The following is a 26,969-nucleotide window of genomic DNA, read 5'->3' on the forward strand; positions in this document are numbered from 1 at the left end:
TTCTATAAAAAGTGGAAGGCGCCTCCCTTAATAAATCTGTTTATGATGTCTGTCATCGGGAATGGGTGTCAATAAATGGAACTAAAAGGACATTTATTGACGTGTATTACTAGTTATTTGTTGTCTCTTCATGGGGTTACTAATTGCAGCTGTTAAAAGTTGATTTTCTCTTCTCCAATTTATTGTGGGATGGGGCATTCATTGCACCAGATCCATAGTTATTCAGTGCCTACATTTGAGAAGCTGAATTGCTGGATACTGTCAGAATGAGCTTTGGCAATTCTGTGCAGGCATGTACAAGTATAATTTTGCTTCCCGTTAATAACAGCCTAGCAAGGAAGCTCAGAATCAAATGCCTTGCTCTCAGCTGGGGGCAGAACGCCAGAATGATCTATCTTGGCTGGTGACCTATAATGTTGGAAAAGTAGGCTCCACATTCACTCAGGAGGGGTGGGCGGTATTCCGGAAATGTATTCCCATTCCTCCACTATTCCTTTTTTTTTTTTTTTTTCCTTTTGGTAGTGTGCGCCTTGAAACAATGGGAAAAAATGAATTACAGATAATAAAAATAGCACATCTCCAGAACAAACGGGAAATGCAGCGCTTTTATTTCTTGGGTTGTCAACTCGGCGCCCTGCCCCACGCCCTAGCCTGCCGGGGTTTCTGGGGCACCTCTGCGATTCTCAGTCAGCGCCCGAGTGGGCAACGGGCTGGGCAGGCGCCCACGGGGAGTCCACTTGGCGTCGCACGCCGGGACTTGGGGTCCTGCTCAAAGCCGCGAATCTCTTGAGAGCTCTGAGGCTACGGCTCGATTGGGGTGGAGTGAAGTGTTATTGTTGTGGGATATTCTCTGCAGAGTTGGCCTGGAGAGTGAGCCCCGGAGGAAGGGAGTGGGCAAGGCTTGGCCAAGTGTCCGCCAAGTCGGAGTCGGGAGGCGCCCGGGAGAGGTACGCGGGGGGTCTCGGCCCGGGGCGGGGAGGGATGCGCGCCGGCCGGCCGGCGGGGAGCGGGAAGGCAGGGTGGAGGGGAAGGGGGCAGCGTGCCAGTTTTCTCTCTGATGAATGATGCTCACGCCCTGTGCGTGGCTCACGCGCTTTGTCTCTAGCCCGGGGCCAGGCGGAGGAGAGCGGCTGGGGGGACGGATGGCACCACGCGCTCCGAGCGCACCGGGCAGGTGCCCGAGCTCCAGCTCGGCCAACTCCGGCCGCGCCCCGTGGCCGAGGCCCGGCCCCCGCCGGCGCCCGGCCGCGGCCATCTCCCGGGTGTGGCGGGTCGGGGACTGGAGTCTGCCAGCCGAGCAGCTGCCACGCCACATGCCACCCGCGCGCTGCCGCCAGCCCAGGCGGGAACCGGACGCTGCCGGGGCTGCGGGGAGGAGCCGGGCGTGTGGGAGGGCAGGGGCGCGCGGGACCCAGGGACTACCCGAGCCGGCTGGCTCGGGGGATGGGGGGCGGGGGGGGAGACTGAGAGTGACAGAGCGACGGACAGGTGGGAGCAGTTAGACAGCTGGAGACTCGGAGACCGGCACGCAGAGAGAGGGAGGGAGAGTCAGGGGAAGGAGAGAGAGAGGAGGGAGAGGGAGAAGCAGCCTCGTCCTCCCTTACTCCAGACGCCCTCTCCTCTGTCCGAGGGAAGCGGCTGGGGCATCGAGTGACAGAGCGACAGAGATGCGGGCACAGAAGACGGGGAGAGGGACCCTGCCTCGCTAGTGGGACCGAGATTCGCGGAGGGACAGACCGACACGAGGGGCAGCTCGGAGAGCTGAGCGCGGGACGGCGAGAAGCCCGCGGTGGGCCGCCAGGCTGAGCGACAGACGGCCAGACAGACAGACGTGCCCGGGGACGGACCGGCAGACAGGAGGCGGGGGCACGCTCGCTCTCCGCAGGCAGCAGGGCGGAGAAGGCGGCGGCGGCGCCCCCTGAGCGCATCCGGTGCAGCGACGAGCAGCAGGGGCCGCGGGGTCGCCGGCTGAAGCCACCGCCGTCGCCGCAGTCCTGGCCGCCGCAGCCCTGCCAGGATCCCCGCCGACGCCGCAGAAGGCTCCTTTTACTAGCAGTTAAATAAACCCACCAATAATAACAATAACACTAATAACCCAAGCCAAACCAAACAAATACAGCCAAATCGATCCGTGAGAAACAATAATATTAATAAAAGCCAAAAACTAAATCAGATCAATCAAGGCACCGAGACGCTGGGGGGATATCCACTGTTCGGTCAAGGTAATATAATTAAGGTCTTCAGACGTGAACGTTGCACGCCTTTTGTGATTTCTTTTTTCTCTTTCTTTCTGCCTTATATCTGTGCTTTCCTTTCTAGTCTGTATTTCTCCTTCCTGTTTGTAGAAAGCTGTTGTTTTATATGTATTGTGTATTTATGTTTTGTCAGAGGAGGGGTAGATTCCCCCTCCCCAGAATGAGGCAAAAATGGAAAGCTGGGAGAGAATTGAAAAGGGCAGGTCTCTTCATCAGAGAAGTCTACAGTGATTTATGCAGGTTTCTCAGTAGAAAGTTTGGAGTGTTTTTATTTCATTTGGAAGAGAGCTGTGCAAGGGGCAGAAAGTTGTCATCTGTTTGTTGTCCTCAGGGGACTTGAGGTCCCAAGGGGTTTAGGGGGAAGAGATGTTCAGTTTTATTTTTACATGGTTGAATTCTGTGTTTCATTGCAGACTCCAAATTTAACGTCTTCCGTCTGAGGTTGTAGATGTGGTGGTAGAACTGAGTTGACTGAGACAGGTGTTTAGAAAGTTTCCCAGGAAGAGAAATTGACTCACTGGATTTTTATGCATAGAAATCAAGCTGGAGTAGATGTGGTTGCTGTCAGCTGCTTGGGTTCAGTATTCCGAAGATACGGGATAAGGACAGAGTCCAAGCCTGAAAGGGAAGACAAAGAAGGAATTGAAAGTTAGAGGGATGGGAAGCTAGGAAGTACGATGCAAGGCTGGTAGGAATCACTTTCATGGTAATGTGTTTAGAGTGCAGATATCCATTTTAATTTCTGATTTTTTTGAAGTTTGTTGGTATGACATCAGCCTCCCCGGACACGAATGACGATCCCCAGAGTTGGACTGAATCTGGACAAGATTTCACTCAAATGCTGAGTAAATCCAGATGATCCCCACCTCTTTCTCATCCACTTTGGTGATCAAAATGGCTATGATTGTTTTTAGAAAACAGAGAAATTGAAATGAGAGGAAATCATTTTTCATTTGGTAAAAGTTAGGAAACCTTTGACACTTTAAAATAAATGCACCTACTGCTTTGATCTGTGTCACCACAAGGTTTGCATGTCTTCAGAAGATTTTAATGTCATTTTCGCAGAGGGCAGTCATTTGGAAGCCTAGAGCTCTAGCTATGTAGCCGAGTGGTCTACTGTAATTGCTTCTGCTGCCTCCTAATGTGGATCGCACAGGAGAAATTAAGTATGTACTCTTCCCAGGTTTATATGGATTTTTAAGGTATGTATTTGTGTTCGATCCTATATTTCCTTTCTTATCACATTCTTATACTTCCTTTTATCACTTCAACTAACAGAACGTTTTTCAATTTTCCAGAGAGGGAGTTTAGAATACTCTTTAAGGAATACACTTCCTCCTCACAAAAGATACAAAAGGCTAACCTATTTCTATCCTTGCTTATTAATACTATTACCTGGTTTAAAGTAACTTGGTTTAAATGCAATTTTAAGACATTTAGACTGCTATGCAGAGATATCTTAATTTCCCCTCACTGGACGTGATTGATGTTGTCCAATAAATCATATAACTAAGTTGCTGTGGATGAATGAATGTTCAACGGAGTACTTGTTTGGGTGAGGCATATTTAAAGAAACTTATGCAGCTCCAGAAACGGTCCTTTAGCTTCTCAGTGACTTAATTTCACTCTACCCTGATTTCTCTTTTACAATATTCAGCTCAGACTGAGACAGGTTTGTGTGCTCTATTAGATTTGCAAATTGCTGATCTCCCAGTGACTTTCCCTCTTAGATACCAGCTGAGTGTGGTTACCTTGAGAACTGTGGCATTAGCCCATTAGAGCATGCTCCACTGGGGAGTTCTGTGCAGTCTATTTTTAATGCTATTTAATGAAGGAGCGAGCACCTCACTCAGCGATACAAGGAGCAGGATGGAAGACAGAGCTGGGCATGGTTATGGATACTGGAGAGGGATCTTTGGAAAGGTACAGACTGGCTACTGGGTATGGTAATTTTCATTAGTCCTAATATATCACACTAACAGAAATCAATTGATTTTAGTGGGAGAATTACACATGAATAGTTTGATATGTGTTTTCATCAACCTTTTCAGTAATTCTTAGAAAGAAGACTCAATAATTTGAGTGCCTTAAAACTTCAGTGAGATAGTAACCAGGGAGTTGCTGCATATATACTATTTTTAATTCAAGCTGTCAGGTGCTTGGGTGGTAAGAAGTGCAGAAATAATTTCAGATTCCTAAAATATTGTACTAGGGAAGAGTTTGGAGCTTGTAAAATGTTCCAGGTGTAAAATAACTAACATCCTTCTAAGATGCTGATGACTTGAAGCTCTGCCTTGTGATTTTGTTTTTCATTTTCTTTTATAAACTTGGAGTCTAGGTCAAGTATTGTGAAAATGAAGTGAAATAGGAAGTTTTGGTTGAACTTGTTAGAATATTTGAGTTGTTTTCTCTCCTTACTCTGAGATAAGCACAATAGATTATGTTACCGAAGGTTAAATATTTTTAAAATGTAGATAGCAGAGGCAGCACTGGTAATTTTTGGAATCTTATAATGAGGGGGGAACATATCTTTATATTATAGTGTGTAGAACATGCAAAGCCATCTTTCTGCAATGTTTGCATATATGCAGAAGACCTGTCTTGAGGTAGAAAGTGAGAATGTTCAATCAGAAAGGTCTCTGCTGTTCATTTTCGTATTAACAACCTACTACAGTCGGGTTACTTCTTTCTACAGAGTAAAGCTAACTAGAAAAATGCCTAAGCAGTTTCAAAAGTAATAAACGTAAGAGAAAGTGAGAAGTTTGTATTAAGTGGGGAAATGAGTCATATAATTATTGTTAAATGAAGCTCTTAGAACAATGTACAGAGTTGTCCTGGATCTTGTCAATTTTTACAAGAAATAATCAAAAAAAAATACCGAAGGGAAATACATTGCAAAGAGTTACTGTAATTAGCTGTTGTTGCTTCTGTTTTCCACCTTGTACTTTTAGAGGGAGAAAGTAATCTGTATTGACTGTAATATTTCCCTTAGAGGTCAGGCTATTTGGACCACCGTGCTGCTACCTTTCTCAAGATTCTCAAGGCAGTGGGCATTCTCATCTGAATTCAATGTGTATTTTGTCTGTGGACAAGATAATGATAAGCTGCATGAGTAGAGTGTAGAATGAGTCAGCCACTGAAGACACAGTATACCATGTAGCCAGAAGTGGAAAGGATTGAAAATTCTCATTAGTATGGGGAGACAGTTTTAAGTCCATAAGTTTGGAAATTGCAAATGAACCATTTGTATACACGTTAGTTTAATTCAGATCTGCTTTGTGACAAGGTTAGGAAAGAATCTGGGGCTTAAATTAAAGGTGAGGTCGACACCGCGAGCCATCTCTTCAAATGGTAAGTACTGGCATCGTCCTAACTGGTACCACACAGTGGTAGCCTGTTGAGAAATTTGTGAATCTCTAACCAGAATAGGAATTGGTTTCCTTAAAAATGCCTTATGTCACCTGCAAAGTTCTGAACATATTTAAGTCAGTGATGATTAACTTATAAAATACATGCTTCCTCTCTTTGGACAAAGGATCTTTATTTTTTAGGAAATTGATGGTTCTAGAGGCTTTACATTTCTGCTGACTTTGCTTTCTTTTATTTTTCATTCTAACATTTAAAGTTAAACATGATAAATGATTTCAAGCAGTGATAGAAGTCAATGCTAAAGGGCTGTTGAAGGTATAAGCAGAACATTAGCAAGATGTGTCTGTGACTGGATTTGTTTTTCTCAGGTGGTCTTTGCTTCTGAGGGTCAGTTTCCTTTAAGGTGTATTTATGCCAAGTGCTAATAAAGTGATTTTTTTCAGTGCCTCAGAGTCTTATAATTTAAATTAATTTTACTCGTCTTGGATTAAACTTGGCCCTGGATGTTCAAAGTATTTATTCTATTTACATCACAACGGTTTCATTTCTCTGAGGATGAGATGGGAGCTGATACAAAGTATTTAAATTGCGTACATTAATATCATATGCTTGATAAAAAAATAAAGTGCTTGGGACAGAGTATCAAGTTTATACAGCAGTTTTTAATGTTTGGCAGCAGTGTTATCTTGTGGTTTCAGAATTCTCTGTAGTCTGGTGATATTTTCCTAAGTTATAAAATGCCCATCTAACGTTTTGAAGGTACCTTTCTCTAAAATTACTGGGACATATCTGTGCCCTGGGAAATAGCTATGCAGGTAAGCCAAAAAGCGAATTGAAATAATTACATTGAGACAGTTGAGGGGATATCAGAAAAATAAAAGGACTGACTTCTGTTTACCAAACTGACTCTACTTTCAAACTGAGTCCTTAGCATCATGTTATGTTCTTTTCTTGCTGCCAGCATAGACTTTGGTATCGCCAGGTGGAAAGACTGGTCATCACGGTCTATGGCCACAGTAGATCAACATTTTAAATTTCTCTACATACTTTTCTGAAGAAAATTTCTTCTGGTAGTTTTTTATAACCCCTGCTTAATATCCATGTCAATGCCAAAGGTTATATAAGATTTTTTAAGTTCTGTAACCAAGTGATATCTATGAGGATAAACTTGCATCTGTGACTTATTTAAATGCCAAGGAATTAATCCAAAATTATCTCACTCAAGGCACAAGTTCGTAATTATCCCTCAGTCATAAGTTCATACAACGTTTTTAAAGTAGTATAATTTACAGTTGCTTCTTTTATCTAGCAACAGAAAATATTTCATTTTCTCCAGGTAGGGGGGAGAGGGTTCCACTAATCATTACCCTTTAAAAAACAGGCCTCTTACCACTTTGTCACATTTATCAGTACCTTAAAATTATACAACAGTTCTTAACATTAAAAATGTGTTGTGGGTAACACACAAAATATTAAGATTTTATTGACAAAACCACTTCTGTAAATAAAAACTGGTTTTAATATAAGCAAAACTAAAACATGGTTTCAATTGAGAGGAGGACTTAAGCTTTTTAATAGGAAAACAGTTACATCACGTTTTATTTCAAATATTTCAGCAAATTTTGTAGAGATTTCTTTGGTATCCTGTGGTTACGCAGTATTTGATTCTACGCAGAATCACATAATGTAATACACAGTCTTTTTTCTGCAGGTTTTTTCACTGCGACATATTCACAAAGCTAATCTACCTAGATAAACCCAGATAAACTTCCTGATACCTACACAAGATAGGAAAGCAGTGTTTGTGATAGGGACTTCCAAAAGAACTCTGTGACTTCTCAACCTAAGATGTAGTGCTGGAATTTTTAACAGTGGATATGCATTCTTTTACATTTGCATTATCATTGCTTGCTTCTTTATTATACACTAAATGCTTGAGATAAGAATGAAGACCATCTCTAGGGAAATGGAAACCAGAGGAATGATCCTCCTGTACTTTGCAGATTTTCTTCCAGTTGCCAAGATCCAGTACTCACTGTTAGAACAATCTAATCCATAGAATCACACCTTAAAGGAAAAAAAAATGCATGTTGACATATTGTGATCTGGTTGAAATTGAAAATCAGCACCCATAATTGAGGTAAACTATTTCTACATCTTCAGAGAATTAAAATGGAACGTCAATTTCTAAAAGTTTCACGATCCTTCAAGTACAAATATAATATGCCTTGACATGTAAATCAGAAGGCCTAGCTGTCATCCGATTGTTCAGTCATTTGAGTTGCTTTCAGGTGATTTCATCACTCTCGCATAGATCTAGAAGAATCCAGCCATGGGTCAGAAGAGAATGAAGGAGGGGCATGGCAGCTTACTGAATTTCAGGGACTACGTATAATTGTTTAACTTTTCTTTGCTCATAAACTCAGTAGGAAGATAAAAAGCTATCAAATTGTTTTTGCAGTTTTTTTATACATTTCTAAAGCCACCAGCTAAAATCCCCCCATGAAGTTCAAATATTTATTAATAAGAAAATATCTATACTCTGGATTGACAGATTTTTCTTAGCATTTTGCTTGTTAATATGTATACCACTTCGATGGAAATCCCAGTGTTGCTGTCATCTGACTTAATTTAATCATCAAAGAGCTGTTAGAAAATAAGTAGATTCTGTCACATGAGTATTTCAGCATTGTTTACAAGCTTCAAATACCCGTTTCTTTAAAACATGACTTTTTAAAAAAAAATGTTAGTGTCAGAAAACCTTTTGGTTGGAAATATGGCAATTTATTTTCTGTTTTTAGAGAAAGGAGATTGAGGTTTATAGTCAGATGATCACTCTTTAAGCCAAGGAAGCACACAGTTGTGTTGAAATTGCTATTGAACTCTGCCAGATTCATTAATTGTCAGGACTTTGCAGTCATGTCTGTCATCCTGTTTCTTTTATCTGGCTTATGGGAATGATCAAGCTAACACTTTTAAATTACATAGTTTTATATTTGTTTATTTTAAATTTACTGAGATACGCTGGCATTGTAAGAACTTTAGGAAATTATCAAACAAACGGCATAGCACTAAAGATGGATTCCAAAATCCCAACTAGCTGGTATTAATGATTCGTCATTTTTTTTTTCACTCTGGTGCTTATTTAACTTTGGTCACAGCACATACTTCCTTTGTGAAGATTAAAGTAGTTCTCTAATCCTGAAATTTCCACATAATCACTACCAGAGTTTTGGAAAGATGAAATGATATAGCACGCCATCATAATGCGTGTCCATGCTGTTCCTATCTGCTTAAGCACCATAAAGCACCCTTAACAACTAGACTCCTTTATCTTTAATTATTATTATAATTATTGTCTTCATCCGGAACTACACATGACTTTGTTTTTAGTGGGGTTTTCTTTCAGCATCAAGAGATGGGAGAGTATATATAGTTAAATGTGAGAGTTTACATATGAAAAAAAAGTATACGTATTTTAAGACAAGAATGTAAACATCCCTCGAAAAGGGATATCATTTTACTACACAGATGATTGCAATGTCTGCGTTATTTGTCAAGTGTGATGTGGGAAGCTCTAGTAGAGAGATATTTTGAACTCAGTGGTGCTTCCGATCCAATGTCAGGTTAAAAGTGAGCGAGGGATGTATGCTAGAGAATACTGGAGCTCATCAGAGAGGGAGCAGGTGACTGCTGTGTGCCGTGACGAAGGGCTTTACTTCTGAGGTATGCGGGCCTCCATGGAATTCTGCAGATCAGAGAAACATACAAAATCTGGATTAAAATAAAAGGTCTGGAAAACAAAGTCAAAATGTGGTGGTGCACCCAGATCTCACTTCTCCAAAACTTACATCCGTAAATATGCAATTTACCACCTGAACAACCCATCCTGGAGTTTGGTCTCTGGATCTGAGTAAATAACTAGAAGTGTGTCTATGGCCAAGACTCTCAACCCCTCTCTGCTTCATACTTTCTGCAAGTAAAAGAGCATAGTAACACCAGTCCAGTAGCAACAAATGACTAGTTATGTGACTTCAGTGATTTTGTTAATTCCTCATTGCTTCTATTTTCTCATGTAGAAGGTAGGACAGATAAGGCCGACTTTGCAGGACTGAAACAGAAACAAAGTACCTGCCACATAGGTATTTTTCACCAAAAGGAAATCATCATCTTTTCATATAAAAAAGTTTAGAGGGAGATTTAACCTGATTACATGAATGAGAAAAACGTCCTTTTAAGAATTTTTAAAAATAATATAGAGTACAGTTCTCTTCAGTTCCCACCCCGTAAACATTTTTACTGGTTAGAGTTGGAGACTAGCTTTACCCTCTCTGGGCCTATGAAATGTTGAAGGCCAAGCAAAGGTAGTAACTAATGTAGGAGGTGTGCCTTGCATGTGGATAAAGATGCTTAGTAGGGTCATTATCTTATGTAGTCTGTAGGAGAGGGGATGGCTCCATTCAGAGTTGTCTGGAAAATGAACAGATAGGAATTATTTCTCTAAAACATTTTAATTGTGTAATTTCTACCATCCCAAAGGGGTGGTAATCATTGAATAGGAAGGGGTTGAAATGAATCCATGAAAGAATGGCCTTACAGGGCTTCCCTGGTGGCGCAGTGGTTGAGAGTCCTCCTGCGGGTTCGTGCCCCGTTCGGGGAGGATCCCACATGCCACGGAGCGGCTAGGCCCATGAGCCATGGCTGCTGAGCCTGCGCGTCCGAACCCTGTGCTCCGCAACGGGAGAGGCCACAACAGTGAGAGGCCCACGTACCAAAAAAAAAAAAAAAAAGAATAGCCTTACATCCTATGCTAATGGGTGAGAGCAGGAGCGGCAGCTCTGGGTTGGCATCAGAGGTGGAAACATTTTTCAACGACCTCCCAGACGTGAAGGGAAGCAGAGCTGTGGGCTTGCTTCTGGGCTCTCCGGCGACCCCTACAGACAGCTTTGGTTTCCTGTCTCCAAGCATGACTGAGCTGTTTGGGCAACTGATACGGCCTCTGATTTTCAAGTATCTTCACTTAATGTTGCGGAAATGAATCATTTTGGCACATGTGTGAAAATAGTCAAAGGAGGGAGGGGAAGACTTCTCTCATAATTGGGGTTTAATCAGTTAGTCCCCCGTCAGAAAATGTAGAACCATGAGTTGTGTTCAGTGCAGAGGGTGAGCCATGCAAAGCAGTAAATTCATCAAATAACCACATTTTATTTTTTATTATAATTAAATATCAGCCATTCTTCTGAGGGGTAGTACCTTCAGAAAGTCATCCAGTGAAATTTCTCAGAATGTACCTGAGAATAAATTATAATCCTTTGGTATTGTAATATGAGCTGGAAAACAAAAAAACAAGGAAAGGGCAGACAGATTACATATACTGTATACGCTATATAGATATATACATATGTATATCTATATAGCGTGTGTGTGTATCTAGAGTCAGCATACAATATATGCTTAAATAATAACTATTTAACTAACATTAAGCAAAAAACTAATTTATCTCAAAAGGATACAGGCAAACCTCAGAGATGTTGCGGGTTCAGTTCCAGACCACCTCAATAAAGTTACTATTGCAGTAAAGCACATCACATGAATTTTTTGTTTTCCCAGTGCATATAAAAGCTATGTTTACACTATTAAGTGTGCAATAGCATTATGTCTTTAAGAAACCAATGTACATACCTTAATTTAAAAATATTTTATTGCTAAAAAATGCTAGCCATCATCTGAGCCTTCAGCGAGCTGTCATCTTTTTGCGATAGTAACATCAAAGATCACTGATCTCAGATCTCACTATAACAAATATAATGACAAAGAAAAGGCTTGAAATACTAGGAGAATGACCAAAATATGACACAGAGACATGAAGTGAACAAATGCTCTTGGGAAAAATGGCACCAATAGACTTGCTTGATGCAGTGGTGTCACAAACCTTCAATTTGTAAAAAAAAAAAAAAGCAATATCTGCAGAGCACAATACAGTGAAGCGCTAGAAAACAAGGCCTGTGTGTATTTCCCTGTGCATTTCTTTCGCTGTCTTTAGCTGTTCTTGCTTGCACTGCCAGATATTTAATCAGCTTGTTGAATTAAAAATTGACCTTTATATTGTTGATGGCATCTAATATTCAAGATTTAAAATCAGCTCTAAAGTTTTAATTGTGATTTTTTTCCCAAAAGTTTCAGCCAAAGTGGATCTGACATTCATCTTTCTGACAAAGAGAACAAAGAGATGCCCTTATATGTAGAGTTATAACTTCACTAGAGATGATTTTGGCTGTTACAAAGAAGCTTTTCCTTCACATCTCAGGCAGTGACTCGGGCTTCTATGGGGATAGCAAAGTCCCTAAAACTTCAGGCGTTTAAACCGAGTACCTAGATCACTTTTACATCTACGTGGAAGGAAAATTACAGTTAACAGTCAGTTATGGTCTCGGGAGAGAAGATGAGGCAAGTTCACAAACAATTTCCAAATCACTGGCACGCAGAGCTAGAGACAACTGCTGTTTACTGGAGATGTGCCTTCGGAGAGATTAACATTGGTGAAGGTGATCCAGGATGTGGGGAAGAAATTCATTCCTCTCAAGAACTGGGCAAGTAGGCGGTGATGGATTAAAAGGCAGGGGTGAGGGAGTGAGGAGAAGAGAATACTGGCAAGTTGGGGTTTCCTAACTCCTCTTCCTACCTTACAGAGAGTCGCCCTACTCTCCCTGCTATGTGGGAACAATGATAGGATTAACCAGAGTTAAATGGCAAACCGTTTAATCCACTTGGGACCACCGGAACTGAATTAATGTCTTACTCCTATCTTTCAAAACAATCTAGTCCTAAAGGATGGGATCCAGTCAATTAAGAGTAGAGTGAGTTTTTTTTCTTAATTTAACTTCTACATTTTAAGATATTCTGAGTGTGGTTCTGATTGTATGAACATCTACTCACCCTTCTGACTTCCCAAAGCAAAACAAAACCTGGTACCTTAATTTAGAGAGATGAGGAGAATATTCTCTTTCTTCTTTGAGGCTACGGCAGGCTTTAGGAAGATGTGGATAGCAGGAGATTCTGACACAGCTGGTATTTTCATCAGGAAGCCAGAAAAATATCTTCTGAACCACACTGTATCAAAGTAGGGGAACTTCCATGGGAGCTGAACTGAGATTGGGTTCTTGTGTGGGAGTCAGCAAGACTTGTCTGTTGCATCAGATGTCCCACTCATTCATTTATTTTTTCATTCTTGTTTTTCAGATATTTATTGAGGGTTTCCTATGTGTCAGGTCTCATGCTAAGTATTTGGGAAATTTGCTATATAGGATTTTGTAGGCATTTGGGAGAGAGAAATGCACTAGAACATTTTGAACAATGTATTGAATGGTTGAGAGTGTAAGGAAACTCCAAAATGATAGATGGGCGATATCTTGGATGATAAAGCAGTATGAATTAATTTGGACAAATGAGAAAAATCTTTTTTTACCAGTAAATCTCGTTAAGAAAGTTGACAAGGAGTGTACCTCGAGAGCGGAGACCATTACTGTTTCCAGAAAACAAACAGGGAAGAAGTAGCCCCGCTACTGGGGAAAAGTTCTGTTGATGGTAATAGAGCACAAACTAAAACCATCAGTTGGGAAGTTCTGTAACAAGAGAAAGAAGATCAGCTGATTATGACAAATGTGTATGGAATTGGAATAAGCCATTTTGTTTTCTTTGTTGATTTATAAAATCATATATTTACAATATTACTAGAGCTGCAAGCAACTGGTACAGATTTAATTGTAATTATGAACTGCAAAGTTCAAGTTCATATCAGGTCAAACCAATGTATCTGTTTAGAATTAAAAAGTTAAGTTTTTCTAAAAGCAAATTATTCTTTGAATTTGTTGTTAGATTCCACATTGTGCGTTTGAAAAAGGAAACTGAAATAGTTTCAGAATTTTATAAATGTCCTTAATAGATTAAAAATAATGCCTGTGATTAGAGGTAGGTGGAATTACATACGGTTCTGTAGGGAAACTTTAGGAGTAAAAGATTTGATCTATAAGTTACCCGAAGGATTTTTTTTTTTAAGGCTGCAATTCTTTCCATTGGCAGAGATAAAGTTAAAGATTTAGGTATTTGGAAGCAGAGAGATATCTTGATACATTGTCCCAAAACCTGGCATCATGTTAAAATTTCTTGCCCTGAAACACTGGGAAAGAACTTACTTTTAGAAGTTACCCATAAAGCGACAGGATTACACCAGATGATTTCTAAAATCTCTTCCAGTTTTCAATGTCTGTTAATGATTTTGGGGGGTATAATATTTGTGAATCAATTTTATATTGCATTGTCCATAAATTTTGGTCATGCTTTTTTTTTTTTCTTAGCCTTTAAACTAAGCACTAATGCTACAGTATGAGTGAAATGATTAGAAGGTTATCGTTCTTCTATCACATAACTAACTTATCAGGAATAGAATAGTTAGTTAAGAAAAAAGGATAATGGATTCCCAGACCTGGGTTCAGATCCCCCTCTGCAACTTGCTAGTAAGTTTCTCAAGCTTTCCAAACCTCAGCTTCCTCATCTCTAAAATGGGCTTGTTGTAAGAATTAAAGATGCAGTACTTATCCCAATGCTCAGTATTCATTTATTTATTTCCTGATGCTCACATTTTCAGATATGCACCTCCAAGCCAATGGTTCAGTGAGGAAAGGCCATCTGTGAACCCCTAAAATCCAGATGTTTTCCAAAAGATGCTCCTTTGCACAGACAGCAGGGTTTGACATTTTAGAAGCTTAGATGGACAATAGGGACCCTGGAAAAGAGATGTGGGCATGGATGATTTAGAATTTCATTATCTATTAAGGATAACTCACATGGGATAAGATTGTGGCTCAATGCTTCTTTACAAAGAAAGTTAACTAGGCTTTTTTCTAGATTTGTCTAGAAATGGTGTAGAGAGTTTAGTCTTAGCATCATTCTGGGGAAAATTTGGGACTTTAAGAACTAGGAATGATTGCAAATAAAATTGTGGTAGACTTATGATTTGTACACTTTGCAGGTAAAACCAATAGCTATACCCAACAGAAGGCCATTTGTATAATCAGAGATTTACCCAATGAATCTAGCAAGAGAAGAGAGCTCTAAAATCAGTTTTTCTAAAATCGCTAGAAAACATTACCTCATTGTTCTGACCTGGCTGTAAAAATAGATTGGTTTGGATGTTTTAAGAAAGGATGAGGGGATGTCACTTGTTTCATTGTTTATAGATTAGATCCTCAGGCTTAAGCAGGAATCAGAGGGTTTGCACTGTTAGTGAAGGAATGTACAGCAGTGAGACAGACCCAGACCCGCGAACTTGAAAGGACTGATAGACGTTACTCCAGGTCTTCGTGACCTGACCTAATGTATTGAATTGAAAGAAAGTCAACTTTGAGGGTATTCCTAATGAAGTACACCCAGAAACGTAAGGAAATTTTAAATGAAAGAGACGTGGTGTTTTTTTTTTTTTTCTGAATTTTTTAAGAGACGTTACTGAGTATCCATTTGTGGAGGAAATCTGTACTTATTTCTGTATTGATTAGGTCATTAGTGCCATTTGTTCTGCCCTGTGGGTGTTACTTTACTTGGCTAGCTCCTTCTGCGCTCTGCATTACCCTGTTTCTTCAGGCAAAAGTTCTTATTAATAAGAGATCCGAGATTTCTGTAGCCCTGCATGTATCATTTGCTGGAAACACAGAGACAGTGCTAAGGAAAAATCAGTATCCTTCTACTGATCCTGAATTTACCTTTGGATCATTTTTGGTCAAAAGTTGTCTGTGGCCTTATTATTTTGGAGAAATAATTTGTTTCATTGTTTTGCAGTGTAAAAGTTCTCAGATATTTATGAACACCCTCTCTTATGAAAGAGAGGGACTTGCGTGCCCATGTGATGTCCACGCCGATCTGCTCTTGGTTGTGGTCACAGCCGTGGCAAAATTTCTGTTGTAGCATACTTGCACATTCTTGTTGCAGGGAAAAGAAAGGTGTATATTTCATTCTTCTTCTATTTTTTCCTCTGTAATATGACTTACACTGTAATATGTAATAGCCGTATGAAACACAGAGAATTTGATCTAATCTAGGCATAAGGAATTGAGAAACAGGATACAGTGGGATAGTGGAAGGATATGTATGGAGCCATGACAAAGGAGGGCATGGAAATTAACTTCTGAAATTGGTACAGCCACTCGGGACAAGAATGGATTCTCAGCTCCTGATTTTAGGGACATTTTCTCCTGGTATGATGGAAAGGCAATAGGCTTGAAGTCCAGGTGACTTAAGTTTGAATTCCATCCCCGCCTCTCACTGACCTAGTCAAGTTAATTAACTACTGTGAGCTTCCAGATGTCAGCAACAAAACTCTCTTCATGAATTATCATACGTAAAATACTTGCCACAAACAGAAATGTTGTCTCTAGCCTGCTTCCTCCTACAGGGCCTGACTATTAATCCGTTAAAACATTGAAAACTGTAAGAGCACATGTAATGAAATGATATATCAATACTTGTTTTAAAAATGCTACGAAGCTTGAGTCACAAGTATTTTATGTGTCCACAGATTACTGAAAAAAAAGATAAAATTATTTTGGTGGGTGGTGGGATTTTTTTTTTTTTTTTTTTTTGGCTATGCCATGCAGCGTGTGGGATCTCAGTTCCCCAACCAGGGATCAAGCCTGTGCCCCCTGCATTGGGAGCACAGTCTTACCACTGTACTGCCAGGGAAGTCCCGTGGTGGGATTCTTTTGCTTTGGCTTTTATACAATGTTGACAATACATATAGCATAGTTAAGGAAAAGAATAATGGAAAAAAAAAAAAAACGACACCACATCTAACCTGTATCTTTACTCACCACCCAACTTAGTCTGAAACAATGTTATTGATTTAAGGGACCCAGTGGTTCATACTTAAGTGCAAATAGATGCCCAAGGATAACTGATTAAGGAACAAAATGTTCATTAAGAACTTTTAGTAAATAGATAATGGTTTTGAAGATATTTATTAAAAGATGAGTGGAGTTTCAAGAAAAATTGCCTTTCCATTTTTTTTTTCTCATGGATTCATGAGGTTTGGGCTTTTAAATGCATGCTTGATGGTACACTTGTGATCCTTATAGTTCAGGTATATTGCCTCGCTCTTCAAATATGTGTTCTGAGCTATCACTCAGTCGGGTTGGGGAAAAGTTTATTTACACTCTGCCTTCTGTCTCATGTTCCCCATTAGTTCTTCCTGAACTGATACCAGGTAGATAAACCTGTTTTAGGTCCACTGGCCAACCCATATTTCTGCAGTTTCCTAATATTGAAGATGAAGTTATCAGTTTTTACTAATATGTTTTCCCTGAAATTATCTTCTGGAAAACCTAAGTTAGAATGAGCCAGTGTGAGCTTTCTTCGTAGATGGTTTGTCCTCAATTCGTTTTCTACTTAGCGAACCCCAGACACCTGGAACACAGACCCACTCGTTCTTTGCCTGTGCTTTCCGTGTGTTTGCGTAGAGGGTGATGGTTGCCTTTGGCAGATGTACAGGATCAAAGGGGCCTTTTTATCCTGCTACCCTCAGGGAGTCAGTTTCTCAGATAAAGGAAGTAGTGAGGTTAACAGTAGTTTCAGCCCTCCCCTGAAATAAAAGATAAGTGTAGTAGGTATAATAAATATATTTATTAATTATTTGTCAAAGGTAGTGGCTTGGTTAAAATATTTGGACAGAGAAATTTAACGATTATGCTTACTTTTTATTAATTAAATGCTTTAATTTAATTTTAGTAATTGCTGTAAATGAGATATACATTTACATATACACATATATTACATTTTATAACATATATAATAAATTATATATTATATGTATATATATGTGTGTGTATGTATACATATATATATGTACATATATAAATTTGGGATCTTGTTATATTACAAAGAGAGCAATCCCTCTTTTTGTGAGATCTGTGGTGAGGTGACCTAAGCTAGCTGCTTTTCTACTTCATTTTCCTTCTGAATTCATTTATCTCACTGCTGATGAACAATATCCCACTAAGCACAGGGTTACAGAACAGAGCCAGTGAAGAGAGGAAACTTGCATTTGCCCCTGTTCTCTACCCATCAGTACTGATAAAATGGCAAGATGCAAATAGAAGGTAGGGTGATGAATTCATTGTTTCAACTGAGGAGTTAGGGATTTCTGTACATTTCAGGTTTTGATTCCACAGCTCTGCCCCCAGTGACCAAAGTGAACTACACTGTCTGTGTTATAAATGTCAGTGGGTGATCTAGGGCTCATATGTTAACACAAATGAGCCATCTTATTTTTAAGTGACTCCTGCTACAGAAGGAAGTACGTGTAAGTCAGTCTGTCATCTCGAGGGGAAGTCTTGGACTATGGCATTCTTTTCTGTACCGCACAGAGTCGTTCATCCCTAAAGCAGTGGTTCTCAAACCTACACGAGCATCTGAAATCACCCGGAGAGTTTCTTCAGACAGAGATCACTGGACCCCACTGCCAGAGTTTCTGATTCAGTAGATCTGGCGTGAGGCCCAAGTATTTGCATTTCTAACAAGTTTCCAGGCGATGCTGACGCTGCTGGCCCATGGACCATAATTTGAGAACCACTGATCTAAAACATAAAACTTTTTGTCAGAATGTAGAATTTGCATGATTGATGTTTCATAATCTGAAGTATTAAAGAATACTATAAAATTTCAAAACAAGCCTCAGGATAAATTTTAATTTACTCTGAGTTAAAAATTATTTTTTAAACATAGCCTCTTAAAAGAAGAGATGAGGATTCCAAATTCCACTAAACAGAAAAGAGTTAGGAGCCTCTGTTTTGGATGACTATAGGAAGGTGCAGATTTTCCCATGAGGGTACGTTCTAAGAATCTCCAGTGTAGGATCTAAAATCCATGGACATAGAATAATCCCAAATTCACAAGATTGGGTATTCTAAGGATCAAGAAAAACTTTAGAATAAAATTTGGTGAGCACCAGATGTTAAAACTATGAACACAGAAACCTGTAGATAAAGGTCTGTAATAGCTTTATTCATAATTGCCCCAAACTGGGCGATTTGTGTTTCAAAAGGTGACTGGATAAAACATGGTTCATCCATACAATGAAATATTGCTCAACAATAAAAAGGAGCAAACTGCTAATTCTTGCAGAAATTTGGCTGGATCTCAGGGGCATTATGCTGAGTGGAAGAATCCAATCTCAAAACATCACAGGCTTCATAACCCCATTTATGTAACATCTCAAAATGATAAAATTATAGTGGCAGAGAGGAGGACAGACTAGTGAATGCCAGGGGCTATGTCAAAGGGGAGGTGTGACTGGAAGGAGATGGCGTGAGGCATGTTTGGGACGATGAAACTGTTCTCTAGCCTGATTGTGGTGGTGGTTACACAAACATACAGGCGTTAAGATTCATAAACCATACAGCCCCCTGTCCCCAAGAAGTCAAATTTACTATATGATCACTTTAAAGTGAAAAAAATTAAAATCAGAATAGTGCTATCTTTTATTCGTATCAAGTAACTGGATTTGCACAATTGTATCAGGTAAAAGTACCAATGTATTTAAAGAAATAAAAATGCTTTACCTCAAGCAAAAGGAAAACAAAAACACAAACGTGATTTTCATGAACAGGGATCTTCATAAATGGTTAAGGTCGTTTGCTGCTAGCAGAGATCCTAGGAAAATTTGGAAGTTGGAAAAACCTGCCTGACACAGTCCTGACCTGTGTCCCCTCTAGGAGTTCTCTCTCATTTCCTCATTTTTCCTTTTTCTTAGAAACCTTCTCTGTAAGCTTTGTTGCTTTCAAAATGAATTTCAAGGGCATTTGAATTTCATTTATATTAGCTGAAAAAGACCGACAACCCCAGAACTGTCATCCACGTACCTCCCACATATGTGCATGAACCCCCAGAAATCACCATCCACCCACAGCTTGAATAACCCCGTGATGGCTCCTGGGAGCCTTGGAAGGATGCCAAAACCATTTGGAAGTAGCTGTATTTTTTAGAGACACTGATGTCTCTAGAAGGTCTGGCTCTGCAGAAATGTTGGTGGTTTAATTTTAGCCAGGCTCTAATCAGGTAATATCTGTTGATGCATGTGTTTGTCTCAATGGGACATAGAATGCTAATTACGAGTGACAGTGTTCTTCTGAGTGCTTCAGAGGTGTTAACTGGTTTAAGCCGCACAACCGTCTGGGGGGGTAGGGGGTCTCATTATTTGGGTTCCCAGATAAGGAAACTGACGGCACAGAGACACGTAAGGAAATTGCTCAGTCAGTGGTAGAGTCAGGCTTCATCCCTGGACATCTAGCTTCAGAGTCCGAGCAGTTTCACAACTGTAAAGCTCTGTGATGTCTTGTTTTTGCCTCTATTTTCTCCTTTTCAGGACAGGCTGATATTTGTGTTAATGGTGCCTTTCAGTTTCCATGTGACCACCAACCCCGAGGTTCCTCATTAACTCTTGTACACAAATGACCTTGTTGTACCAACTGGGCAGGACATACGGATTCTAGTGTTTAAACCCAATCACACAGGATGCCACTGGTTACCTGAACCTCGTGTGTGAGTCGAGTTACAGCTGTGGGCAGAGGGAGAGGGCAGCCAAAATGCCTGCTGATACCCGAAGCAGTACGCTGCTCTTGTGGACGCATACACATTGGCAAGCTCCACAATACGGTGTCTCTGGTCTTTGGATGCCTAGACTGTACAGTACTTGGAAGCTGCTCTCACGTTGGTCAGGCCCGAGTGCTGCTTGGTTAAATCAGAAGTTTGTCCAAGAAGCCTGCTCCTGGCCTGCTTTTCCAACCACCTTGGGTGAGCAGAGGAGAACTTGACTTTGGAATGGAGAGAAGACTCCTTCCCCTCATTCTTCCTCTGATGCAGCTTGTGGAGCAGACAGAGGAGAACAAGAATCCAATCTAGACCTTAGAAATACAGAGGTTTTCCTTAGGTTCACTGCTAACCAGCTCCTTCTCAAGCTGGACTCTGGTGATGTTCCCCCAGAAATCCTCCTTATCAGAGATAGTCGACTCAGTCCCCAAAGACAGCTGTGGATTGAGGTTGTACCACCTTGAGGTCGGCTCCATGCATCAAAGAAATCCCTGTGCCTGAATTTTAGCATGGTGGTCATGGTGAGACCTCATGAACCTTAGAAACAGTCCTTCCCCTGGGTGGGGTAACATTGGCATGGACCACAGGTCATGCATCCATTGTACACTAACAGCTCTTCTGTAGCTCATCTGCTTCTCACTTTTAAGATTTTATAGAATCAAGTATTCAGTATGCTTTTTTGTACTGTAGTGGGACATCCAAGGCAACTCTACTGATGAAACGTAATTGCAGGTTTCTGGCTAGGGATAGCAGAAATGATCCTCTCTTGCGATAAAAGGTGTAGTTATTGTGCGGTTTGCCATCTTTCTGGAATAAGCACCCGTGATTGTATGTGTGGTGTTGCAGTCACTCCTTGGTGCATGCATACCGCCGAATGCACAGATTGAACAATGCTGTGGGTGGCAGTGGACAGAGCTATGTCAAAGGGGAGGTGAGTTTTTGAGACCAACATTTGAAGAATACCAGTGACATTTGACCTTGGGCAGGGGACCTATCCCTTTTGAACTTCAGGTTTCTCTCCTCCTTCCCTCCCTCCCTCCTTCCCTTCCCCTTCCTTCCTTCCTCCCTCCCTCCCTCCCTCCCTTCCTCCTTCCTTCCTTCTTTCCTTCCTTCCTTCCTCTCTCCCTTCCCCCTTCCTTCCTTCCTTCTATTAATATGTGAATGAGATTAACAGTAGTGAAGATTAAAAACACTAAGTGTAAAGTATTTTTGGCAGCATTTGGCAAATAATATAATAAAACATGGTAGCTATTATTTTTTAAAGTATGAGTTCATGCGTCCGTGTTTAAGTTGAATTAAATATGAACAACTCTGGAAATTTGTGACTGTCATTATCCAGATAACAATTTTGTGATTTACTTTAAAAAAAAAGTGATATGGAGGATCAATTTCCATTGGTTACAAAGGATGCTCCCAAGGCTCTTCTGGTGACTTATCAGTAAGTCTTGTGAGGAAATAAAGTCATTCAAATATAAGTTTCACTCCAGCACAACCGTAGAGGCAAATATGTCTATGAAATAAAGCACTTGATGTCTTAAGAAGCTGCCTTTTAGACAGATTCTTTCTGAACTAACCCCTCTTTGGCCCCCAGGCTCTGGTGTGTGTCGCTGGACTTGTGTGGGGCTGAATCTCAAGAGTGAGTGTACAACTGTCACGCACAGTCTGCGTGTGAGCGACAGAGCACCGGCCAATCTTCTGCAGCTGGGAACAGCAATCAGCCGCTTGGTGAATTAGGGTCTTGTTTACACTGTTGTCCAAGATAATCATTTGCTTGTTTTAACTGAGATGCTCTATCTTCCTCAGAGGCATCAGTCCTCATATTTAAACGATAAGTTCTTTAAATCTCACAAATCATGTGTGGGTTTCACAGGAGGAACCCTGTCACAGCCTGTATTTTCTCTCCCTAATTGGGGAATCAAGGCATGAGTTACAGGTATATTTCAAAGTATTCTTCAAACAGTTATAAAAACATTATGTGGCCTAGTCCAGCAACTTTTTGGACACAGACCTATTTTTAAGAATGCCTTTTATGTGAACTCCCAGAACACATCTATACGTACACATGCACAGACACGCCCCCTCCCTGCCACCCCAGCACACAAACACCTGCACTCACAGATGCGAAATTCAAGTTTACAAAATAAGGCATAGCCTTCCCTAGGGTATCGTACTCTAATTCTTACCTATTCTATTCTAGTGCATCTCATTTCACTCCATTCTATGTTCTGTTTACTTCCTTTACAAAATTCAAGTTATAACCAATGATTTGACTTTCTGATTTACTAACATGTCACAACCTGAAGTTTGAAAAGCATTAATCTACATATAAATTGACTTTGGATTCTATCTGCTCTCCAAGTATTTGCAGAAAGGAGTACCTCTGGCATTACTATGTCTTTTTGATCTTCAGCTACGTGTGATCACAATACAATGATTCAAATATGTCCAGACTTACTCTACCGAATAAATGCCAATTAGTACCCCTTTAAGACAATAATGACCTCTAGTCACTCAGTATGTACTTATTGATGAGTCAGATAAGTTATTTTGGAGGTCATGAGTATGTGTCACTACCTACTAGATCCGGTTCTTCGAGAAGAGGGACTTCCTGAACAAAGTGTCTGTGTATTCCTAGGAAATGTTTGCTGGTCTGAGTTGTGTTTTTCATGCAGCCACGGCACACAAAGTCAGGTTTTTTAAAGGCATAAGTCTTAAAGACACATTTTAAAATTTTATACCATGAATATAATATAAACAGTTAATATTTTAAACAATTGAAAAATTAATACAGCATTCCTGGTTAAGATGATTAGAAGACATTCGCAGAAGGCATTTATCTTTTTTAGAAACCATGGTTAATTTCCTGTTATGTTCCAGGTACCTTCGTGGTTTCTGGAGACCTAGAGATAAGTAAGACATAGTCCCTGTTCTAGAGGCACTAACGCCTGACTCTCAGATAACTTCAGGACCCTCTGATAAGTGCTGGCATGGAGATGTGTCCTCTGATGGAGGTCAGTGTGAGCACAGAGGAGGAATAGACTGTGGGGAGTGGGGACAGAGCCAGAGATTTGACTTTTGAATCTCATCTTGCTGGTTAATATATAGGTTTAAAGCAGTGATCCTTCACATGTTGTAAAATGAGTTTCTCCTCTGGAGAGTGGAGGTGGCTGGGGTCACCTTCCCCCGCCGCCAACTGAGGGAGGGGCGTTCTGCTTTATCCCCAAAGCCCTATACCCTTCCAGAGTAGCCCAGCCAAGCAACACATGGGTACACAATGACCATGAGGCCCGGATGTGTGAAATTCGTGTTAGTTCTTGTAACAGAAACATCGGAGAGCTGTTCTGTGACAAGTGTCACAGGTGTGCATTGCACCATCTGCTGGCACTGGAAGAATATGAGAAGCATTGCCGAGGGCCGGATTGAAGTTCTGGCCCTGACAGGCCTTACTGGCATCCTTCGCAGTGTTCTCAGGTTCTATGGACCTCGACTTCTTTCCCTTTTTGACTGGGTTCAAGGCCAGAGGTGGTTTAATAAATAATATAAGGTATCTCTTCTAAATTAGTGAAGATTCTTTTAAATTTGTACCTTTAAATGATTCTTTTCAGTTTCTCCAGGGGGACATGGGGTGGGGCTAGTATATCCACACTAAGCAACAAGCAAGATGATCTGTAGACCTGAAAAGGCGGGGCGGGGGGGGGGCAGCCATCAAAGGACCACTTACTGTGTGTTTGCTTGTGACTTCGGCAGCTTATCCTGGTCTAATCCGTCCAGTGCGAGCAGTGGAACTCTGCCTCTGCCCCGCCTCCTGCATCCACACCGGAGGTGGGAGGTGCGCATCCCTACTTTGACCTTGCTCCTCTGCCCCTTCGAATCATCCTGGCCGCCGGCTGTTACCTTTGCCCTCCTTTCTGATCTCTGCTGCCCCATCCTTGGAGAAAGGCCTGGGCTCTCAAGGAGGGCAAGAGGGAGGCTGCTCCCAACCCTGCAGGGTGTGGGACCACAGGTTCAGATAATGACCGGCTTCGTTCTTAAAGTTCGCGACTTGGCGAATAATTGTCAGACTCAAAAGGAGAATTATTAACTCTTGACTGAGGACTTTGAGTAAATATTTCCTTTCTTACTGGGAGGATACTACTGTCTTCATTTCATTGGGTGAGAGGATGTTTTCTTCAAAATCATAGATTAGTCTAATCTGTTATCCTTGAAGCTTAGTGAACTACCCAGTAAGGATTCATTTGGAATTCATTGTTTAGCATACTTGCTGAAAAACAGAGAAGGTAAGTCCTCGAAACGCTAAGTTGAATAACTCCTCGTTTTTAGCAGACTGTAAATTTCCTGAAGGCAGGGGCTGGACCATATCAATCTTTGCACGGCTCCCAATTCCTAGCAGACTGGATTGTACCTAGTAGGAGCTGAGTAAATAATTGTTTATCCATTTCACTAGCATTAACAGCCCTGATTACACAGATGATCACACACACGGGTTGTCTGGGCAATTAAAGTGGGGTCCTCCAAGAGACTAAATGTTTTACCTAGACTGATTTAAGTACACATCTTCTCAGCCTTGTAAAACATCAAATGCTGAATACAACTTACTATTCTCATATTGTTTCATTGTCGTAGTATGAAAATCAGTTATTGAGCTGTGTTTGTGGGAATAACGATTCATGCTGTTACAGCTTCACCTCCCCCCAGGCCTATCCACAAAGAGAAGTGGTGAAGGATGCCACATAAAGAGGGAAAGAGATGAAGTGACTCTGTGGGTTGTCACTGGTAAAGTTTATAGAATGCTGCTCAGCCTATAGGACCACAATGAAAGCATTAGCTGCTATTATAATTGTTTAGACTGCTCCTTTATTAGTGTCTTTGACGTGCTAACATACTTGATCTGCATAGGGTAGCACGGGGAAACCAGAACACTTATAAATTTCCTATGGCCAGCTATAAAGATTTTTAAATCAACAATATTCAGTTCTAATTTACCTTATTATGTCCTGCCTATTCCTCCAAAGAGTACTTTAGATAGACAACAGTAATACATGTTTCCTGTGGTGAAAGGCATGGTCCACACTTTCTAACTTGTATAATCTCGGGCAATTTTCTTGGCCTACTGAGTCTCAGTTATCCCATCTGTATAATGGAAACTGTGACAGCTAAGTATGAGCGATTCTGACAGAGTAAATGATATCATGTGTATAAGCCGTTTATCATGATATCTTTAGTGCCTACTGTGTATCAGGCATGGTGTTAGCTGCTGGTGGTCTCGAGATGACATCTAGGAATGTCACTTTCAGAGGTGCCTGCAAGTAGATGTGTGCTACATTTGAGGTTAGAGGACTGTGTAACCTGATAGTGGCCTTTGAGAATTGGGAGTTAAAAATAGGATCAGATTTTATGTTTAGATGAAAATTCGTAACTTTGGAGAGAGTTAAAGATTTTTAATTGACCAGAATTAAATATGGGGTCCACTAAGAAGCGGTTACTCGTAAGTACAGATTGATATACAAATACACACAGTATGTACAAGTTTCAGTCCCTTTACACGTATTGCAAGATTTGGATCAGTAGTGAGGTGTCCATGGTTAGAGAAGGTGCGTTTTGTTACCACCACGATGCGACTTCAGTCTTCCAGAGGGAAGTCCTGAGGTGTGGCAGGCAGGGTCCCCAGAGCAGCCTCTGAGATGGAGTTCAGTGTGCAGGAGGTTTACACAGGATGGTTCTTGGGACCAACACCATGAGGGACACAGGGAGGGGAGCTGGAGTGGCCAGAGGGAGCGGTGAACCACAGTTCAGGCCTGAGGATGAGATCAGCCTTGGCCAGCTCCGGGGCCCTGCAGCTAGGATGGCCCTGAGTGTCAGCCTAGGCTGGAGATGGCCATGCTCCCCTTCCCACATCAATCACTTATTGGATATGGACTTTCCTAGGAAGAGTGTGGCATTGGAGCCTCAGACTCTGCAGTGGAAATAACCCCTCAAGAGGCAACAAGTCCTTCCTTGAAGAGGATTCTGTCTCTACCACCAAGGTTGACCAGAAAGATAAAAAAAATGACCACCACAGTGCCCTAGAACAAGTGTTTTTTAATGTGTACCCCAGTGTTGCATAAAACTTGTCTCGTATCACTCCTTGGGAAAAAAGGCCTTAACTAGATGTGGGTCAGTTTTTTTCAAAGAAGCTGTGGATCTAAGAGATTTTCAGACCTCTCCCATTCTCCCTGGCAATAATCATCAGTCACCTATGAATCAGTCTCTCCCATCTGGACTGAAGCCCCGTTTGGGTGCACAGTACTTCTACCTGATATTGTTATATTATTTAATCCCAGAGGAATTTATTATGAAAATCTTTAAAACATGCACAAAAAATAACGATAATTGAGTACCAACCCCCATGTATGCATCAGGGAGTGTCCACATTTCCCCTTCTCCTTCCGGAGGGATTTCTAATGCATAAAGCATAGCCTCCTGTGTTCATCTGAGACAGATCCTGACGGGTGTGTCCTCAGAGCAGGGTGAGATTTCACAATGTTTGAAGTCACTAATGTTTCTTAATAGCACTGACGTGAACGCAGTTGGAGTTGTCAGATCCATGGTTCCGGGAAGCGACCTGCTCACCACCCCCAGATCTTCAAAGCAGTGCCCCGCCAGCCACTCACATTTCCACTGTCTTGCCTCTGCAGCTCAGCAGTGGGAATTAGATTTGGGCCTGGAATGAGGGCT

At 41.1% G+C, this 26,969-nt stretch overlaps 1 protein-coding gene across 8 annotated transcripts in view; it reads left to right on the top strand.

Moving 5' to 3' along the window:
* The first annotated feature begins 1,981 nt into the window (after positions 1-1,981).
* Positions 1,982-26,969, top strand: part of ARPP21 (cAMP regulated phosphoprotein 21) — a 161,631-nt gene continuing 136,643 nt past the window's right edge. For all 8 annotated transcript variants that reach the window (XM_082664860.1, XM_082664862.1, XM_082664863.1 and 5 more), the window contains exon 1: positions 1,982-2,222. The gene's annotated coding sequence lies outside the window, so the exon portion shown is untranslated. The remainder of the gene's footprint in view (positions 2,223-26,969) is intronic.

Source organism: Grampus griseus (genome assembly GCF_964374135.1).
Source record: "Grampus griseus genome assembly, chromosome: 10".
NCBI lineage: Eukaryota > Metazoa > Chordata > Mammalia > Artiodactyla > Delphinidae > Grampus > Grampus griseus.